Source organism: Cibotium barometz, chromosome 13 (assembly GCF_041138505.1).
Source record: "Cibotium barometz isolate CiBa-2024 chromosome 13, ASM4113850v1, whole genome shotgun sequence".
Lineage (NCBI taxonomy): Eukaryota > Viridiplantae > Streptophyta > Polypodiopsida > Cyatheales > Cibotiaceae > Cibotium > Cibotium barometz.
The window spans coordinates 31,667,801-31,675,474 of NC_141058.1; positions in this window are offsets into that span (position 1 = coordinate 31,667,801).

Below are 7,674 nucleotides of genomic sequence, written 5' to 3' on the forward strand. Positions count from 1 at the left end.
AATCAAGCTTGACTCAAGCACAATTAGGTTACAAGATGGAAATGTATACTCATAGTAGAGAGGCTTGAGAGCTGCTTGTGTTCATTGCTTGGAAATGAACCTTTTAACATGAGGGTACACCTATTACAAATATGCTCATGTGGGATAATGCCCAAGTGTGATGCGGCTGGATGCTCGTGATCCTAGTCCTCTACTCATACCTCGCCCTTAATGGCACCACAAATTTCAACACCCCCCCTTGGTGTGCCATGATGTATAGGCTACTGCAAGGTGGTTGGTGGATGTGAATTATAAAAGATCCATCACTCCCCCTTAATGCAACATGCTACTCAAGGTGCTCAAGTGTGGTAATATAAGATATCATCACCCCCCTAGGTGCATAAATTGCTACTCTCAGGTGCTCAGGTGTGATTTTTAAAAAAAATACAATACAAAGGACTAGGTCTACTTATCAGTGAACTTTTATAATAATGGGCTAAGGTGGTGAGGCTTGTTGATGTAGCTTTGGTTTAGAAGAGATGCTCGTCCCATGAGACCACCTCTTTTCTTGAGATGAAGCCTCCACATAGTTTGCCTCCTTGTTCTTCAATTTGCATTCTTCTTCCTTGTGCCCGAGCTTGTTGCAATGTCCACATTTAGGCTTGTGCTTGAGCCTGCATTCACTTTTAAAGTGCCCTTTCCTTCTACATTGGTAGCATTCTTTTATGCCCTTTTTGGTGTAAAAAGCTTATTTCCTTGATGAACTTTGTATTCCATTGTTCTATTCTTCAATTAGTGATGAAATATAAGCCTCAAATGTTGGTAGCATTCTTTTATGCCCTTGTTGGTGTAGAAAGCTTGTTCCCTTGATGAACTTTGTATTCCATTGTTCTCTTGTTCAAGTGCTGATGAAATACAACCCTCAAATATTGGTTCAGGTAAATTCTTTAGAGTGGTTACTAGTGCACCATATTCCTCTGACATGCTTTTTATGAGTATGGCAAGTGCATCCTTTTCACCAATCTTTGCATCAATGCCATCTAATTGGGTTATGATACTTTTCATTTTGTTTATGAATTGTGCACGAAATTCCATCTTTAAGCCAAAAAATTCTATTTTTAAATGAATTTATTGCTTTTTGGCCTTGGAACCAAATATTAAATTCAACTCACCCCATGATTGTTTTGTCATGGTTTTGGAATCAATGTGATGAATAATATTATTGTCCAAGTACAAAATGGCAGTGCCTGTTCATCTTTTTCAATCCAATCCCTAGTTGGATTAGTAGGTCCATTTTCTTTAATTAGTTTCCATAGCTTCTTGTGCATGAGAAGATACTTCATTTATGTGGCCCAAGTGTAAAATTCTTCCTAGAGAGCTTCTGAACATTTGTGATACTGCCTGACACCATTGCAAAGGTCTTCTCAGAGTTTGACTCTCGCCAGTGTCTAATTGCGTACAAATTTGGCATTTAAAAAAATTGCTCAAATTCTTTCGAGTGTTAACCCAGGTGACAAAATGATGTGAATTTATGCTCAACTAGGACTAATGCAACCCCAGAAGTTTAATTTTAACCTTCAATTAAACCAATTTCTACTAATGACCATCTTAATTATAATGATTAGTGCTATAAATAGTGATTAATATCAATTGATTTTGGAGGATCAAGTTGAGCATGTATAAGGTTGAAAGTAAGTTTTAGATTTAATGGTTATGTACAGTTGTGTAATTTTAGCATGTGTTGCTAATTGGAAGCAATGCTAGATTGACATCCGCAATCGATGAGCTTAAATCCTGTTCTTATGTTCGATGGGGATTCAAAACTACCTTGCAAATTAGAAAATTACAAATTCAGTACCACATTTAAAAATTCAAAACTACCTTGCAAATTAGAAAATTACAAATTTAGTACCACATTCAAAAATGAGTTTTGTATCATGAATCAATACATAGGACTAATGGTTGCCTTCAACACTGAAGGTGTTTTGGTCCACTTTTGATATCAAAAGTGCTATTTGGGAAATGGGATAAGGGCACATTCTCCTATGTTTATAAAATTTTTGGGAGGACTATGCCAACTTCCTGCCATTCTTTATATATGGTTTTATTTTAAACTTCACTCACACAAACGAGCATGAAAATCCTATGACTTGATGAATGACGTGTAAATCATATTCAAATGTGGATGAATTTGGAATTATCTACCTTGCGATGTACTCTGAGATCTTTGTCGATGTCCATCAATTCCTCACGTTAAATATAATCATAGGGTTGATGTTTATACTCGTTCTCACTCTCTCTCTCTCTCTCTCTCTCTCTCTCTCTCTCTCTCACACACACACACACACACACACATCATCATCGTCATCATCATCATCATCATGATAAAAACCAGGTGCACTCCATGCTCTAAAGCTTACAAAACAAGATTGTTTTTTTTAATTCTTTTATCGTGTTTTGTATGTGTGCTTGGGTAGCATACTTTGTGTAGTGTAAAGGAAATTTGAAATGCTTGAATGAACATGAATTTAAAAGCATAATGGTTACATTGACATCCACAATGGATGACCTTGAAGCTTGTTCTTATGTTTGATGGGGATTCAAAACTATATCACAAATTAGAAAAATACAAATTTATTACCATAATTGAAAATGAGTTTTGTATCATGGATCAATACATAGAACTAATGATCGCCTTCAACACTGAAGGTGTTTTGGTCCACTTTCAATATCGAAAGTGTTATTTGGAAAACGGGAAAAGGGCATGTTCTCCAAAGTTTATAAAATTTCAAGGAGGACGGTGCTAACTTTCCGCCATACTTTATGTATGGTTTTTTTTTTAAAACTTCACTCACACAAACAAGCACAAAAATCTTATGACTTGATGAATGACATGTAACTCAGATTTAAATGTGGTAAATGAATTTGGAATTATTTACCTTGCGATACACTCTAAGATCTCTGTTGATGTCCATCAATTCCTCATAGGCTTGATGTTCATGCTCGTTCGAGCTCTATAAGCTATTCATATAAACTTGAGAAAGACACACATACGAAGAGGAAGTGCTGCAAAAATGGCATGGGTTGCAGTGTCCATCTTCATTCAAGCACATCTTCATTCAAGCGCTTTAAGATGTTTATACATGAATGGAAGGACACATGTTTTTTCAAAGTACATTGACAACGCACAGGTGCAAGCAATCAAGAGGATAAGGCTCTACCTAAGCATTCTCTTTGCTACTCTCTCTAACAACATTGCTCTCTTTGCTTGTGCAAGGGATGGCCACATTGGGTGCTTCTTTTTACGTTATTTTGATTTTAACATAAACCTCATATACACACTCGTATTATATGGCCTCATGACTTAATACCTTTATACCCACACCTGTATTACTGCTAACCCTTCTATACTAACACACCTATATTACCTACCCCTACCCCTCCCCCTCCCCCCCAAGTGTGCTCACACACACACAATCAATGCCCAAACACTCAAGTAATAATATCTTTTTTATGTTGATTTCTTGCTTGATGCATTATATGCAATTGATGCCCAAACACTCAAGCAATAATATCTTTTTTATGTTGATTTCTTGCTTGATGCATTATATGCAATTGATGCCCAAACACTCAAGCAATAATATATTGAAATATCTTTTTTATGTTGATTGGTTGATTATAGGTCTCTTGTTGTAAAAATATACTTCGTTGTTCATGGGAAAAAAATATATACTTCTTTGTAGAGACTTTATTTATAACACAGAAGTAGGCATAGGTTTTGGATCTCAATCCAGCCCATGGGGCAGATAATAGTCCATGAAGCGTCCTGATGGTTGCCACATGTATTGTGAGACACGATTTATATTCATTGCTAATATGAAAGAGACTACATCAATAGGTGATGTTACTTTAAGTTTCTCAATCTATAATTTATTGAATTTTTTATTATAGAGACTGAAATCACTAATGCATAGAACTTTTCGATACTCCCCCTTGATGATAAGTGGATTTTTTAACATTCTAAGCAAGTATGTAAATTTCATTTGATTGATTTTATAAAGGGCGTTTCTTTGAATATGTGCTATCTTCTTGTGGATCAGACAATACATAAGTTCTTTTTGAACTTGTTCTCATGCTTTTCACAAATAGAATTGTGTTGTATCTTTGTGTTTTGTTCGAGGATGAAATGTTGGATCTTGATCTCTTAAACTTCTTTCAAGCCAAATAGCTTCATAGGCTACATTGGTGGCAGCTTTATATTTTGCCTTTAGTAGATGACAAATCCATTGTGCTTTGTTTCTTGCTACTCCAAGAGATCATTCTCGATCCAAGTGAAAGGAAATATCTTGACCTAGATCTTGTATCAGTTTTGTCACATGCCTAATCACTATCAATGTAGCTGCCAACTAACTTCAAATCTTTGCATTGTGTGTAATCTATGCCATGATTAAAGTTTCTTCGATATATTGTAGTATTTGTTTAGTAGCTTTTTATTGACTCTTTATAGATTAGTTCATGAATTGAAAGTGAGATAAATACAACTTCTAACAAGTTACCAGAGCACTAGAGGGGGCTACGAAGGTGTGGGTGATTTTTGGATAAAAATGGCAAGAGATTGGCTAGCAAGAGAGTGAATAGTGAAAAATGAGAGGAGGCTCCAACTTCTATAGCTTTTGGTTGGGAACATATACAAAGGTTGGAACATATGTACATAGATCATTCTTAGGAATGCAGAGTAGTGTATGTGCATTCGTAACTCAAGAGTGTGCATGCACATATTGAATGTAGGTGTGGAGCATGCAAAGAATGGAACGTGCATGCGCATCTACATGTGTACATGCAAAACATGGAATGTGCATGTGGAGTATGGATTGTGCATGCACAGATAGGAACGCACGTGCACATATAAGAACGTGCGTGCAAAGACAGGTACGTGTGTGTACATGTTGCATATACATCTTGAGCAGGCAACTTTTTGAGATAGGAAAGTGCATGTGCATCTTGAGATCGAAACATTTTGAGATTTGCGTACAAAAAGGTCCTTAGTGCATATGCAAGTGCAATGTTGGGCCACGCCTATGGAAGTGCATTTAATTAGTGTTGTTTTGATCATTAGCGATTCAGGAAATGGGACATACCATGGACAAGGTTTTCACCCCCCCACCCCCATCCTAAGATGTACCTAGAAAGTTGATGACTTATGTGATTAGTATAGTGGATTTTAAGAGGACTCTTCTTCATAGTTCTCTATCACTCTTGCTTTCTTCTATTTTTTTTTTCCTCCTTGCTCCATCTTATTGCTTTCTTCGACTCTATGTAGATAGCGGATTTTAAGAGGACTCTTCTTCATAGTTCTCTATCACTCTTGCTTTCTTCTATTTTTTCTTTCCTCCTTGCTCCAACTCACTGCTTTCTTCGACTCTATGTAGTATTGCTTTCTTTGTCATTTTTAATTGGTTTTGGGATGGGTTCCCCTCTTCTTTGACAAGGGTGAGGTACTTGTGTTTGGACCATCTAGTTAGGAGTGGCACACCCATCTAGCTAGGCTCGTGATGAGTGACACACCTAGGGGAATTGGTGGCTCTTGGCTTGCTGCTGCATAAGCTTTTGAGGTCGATGTGAAAGGAATATCCTATTCATAATGTGTTTGGCCATGGTTTTGGGGTTCCATGAATTCTTTAATCTTTTCTTGCTAAGGTTGAGCATGAGGTTCTAGTAGCATTGGTAGCCTTTGTTTGCAATTTCCACTTTGCCTTGGTACTTTCTTGAATTCTTCAATCTTTTCCTTACCCTTTGCTAAGGTTGAGCATGAGGTTCCAGTAGTGTTGGTAGCCGTTTGCTATTTCCACTTTACCTTGGTACTTCCCTAGGGGGATGAAGAAGTTGGTGATAAGGATGGCATGATTTTAGGTACCCATGTACTTGTGTTACCCTTGTAATACCCTTGGGCCACTATAAGAGTGTTAGGCATCCACCATATTTGGGTAGCACTTCTCTATCGGGGTTGCATTCTTTGGGATGGGATGGTGTTGACTGTACTGCTTTAGGTAGCCAGAGGTGTGTTTGACTTGCAAAGTATCCTTGGGCTTCTTAACAACTCCTTCCTAATAAATCATGTCTTTGGTTTAGGATGGTTTTTGCTACCTTGTATTGCGGTCCACCTTGTGGTGTGGCTATCATTGGTTTATGCTGCTCCCTTTGCTTGGGTATCCAGATTTTGCTTTTGAGTCTCATAGTATCATCCTGATTTGCTTTTGAGTCTCATATATATCCTTGTGCTCCCGAAGTATTTTTTTTTTGCACTCACCATTTGTCACCTTCATTATGGAAACTTTGGTGTTGTTGGGGATTGCTGGGTTTGGGCACCTGATGGTTTGATTCTCTATGGTTAGGAATGTTAGTAGCATGGCTGTTAATTGGGTTAGTCCTTGGATAAGCCAAGAGTGCTGGCAAGGTATGCAATGACGACGTTTGATCTGGCTTGGAAGTGAGGCTTCTGAAGGAATTAGGTTAGTTACCCCTGCTGCTCTGTAGGTAAGTAAAAAACCAACCTCTTCTTTAGTGGTATGGATGAAGTAAGGGCTCCCTTGGTGGTTGACTCAATTAGCTCGAGAACTTCTTTACTGGGAGAATGGACATTTGGTGTGGAGGTTTCATAATACATGGGCTCTTTTTCTATCTCATTAGAATAGTTACCTGTCGTCCCAATGTTGTAATGTAGTGGTTCTTGAGTCCCAATCAATTCAGCATTGATTATGTCCCATCCATCCTCATCCAAGAAGTACTTCACGCATGGTACTTCTAGACATGACATAAAACTTCCCTTCCAAGTTCTTATTCCCAATGTGAAACATGGCGATGAAAGCTCCTGTGCATGTGGTTTGTAATTAGTTAACTCCTTTCCAACATACGCTTTTGTGGGGGTCAATGATGGCTATAACGTGCACAAAGTAGGTTATGGTTGGCTCATGTATCCACCAGTGCTAGCTTTTGTTCTAGACTAGTTTCTATGGTCATGTTTGGTGGGATTCACCTCTAGTCTTCCTCCTTCGAGGCAGAAACAGTTCTCTACCAGAACTTACAGAAAACTGTCAAAAATACTCTGCAGTGACAAAATGGGGCCCATAACATGCTCGCATCGCGAATATGGCAGAAAAAATGTGGTTCAATAGGATAGTATACCTGCCCTATAGCTTCGCTCCCGCAAAGATAGCTCCTCAATCGGAGATGTGTAGCTCTCCCAGAGCTACTAAGGGGGTGTTGTACCTAAACCAAGAAGGGGAAAGAGATGATGGTGCCCTTACCCATGTAGTACCGCTTCCTTCCTTGCTTGTTCTTGCCTCTTGCTTGCCTCCTTAGCTCTCACACGAACTAGGCTCTAATACCATAAAGAGAATGTGGGGGAGAGGGAGAGCTTCAAACCCTAGCAAACAAACACACACACACAAGAGAGAGCAAGACACAAGAGAGAGATGGATAGCTGAATTTTCTTCTATCTTCTTCTTCTCTACTCAACCAACGTAACATAAAGATAAGAGTACACACTATATGGGTTAGTACTCACTACTACAACATACAAGGGTCGGTCCATAATGTGAATGTGACTAAATGAGCTGGCACTATAACTATGCTTGTCTCTACTAATCCAAAATGGCTATCACATAGCTTGTCATCCCACTGGCCGCATATCACCCA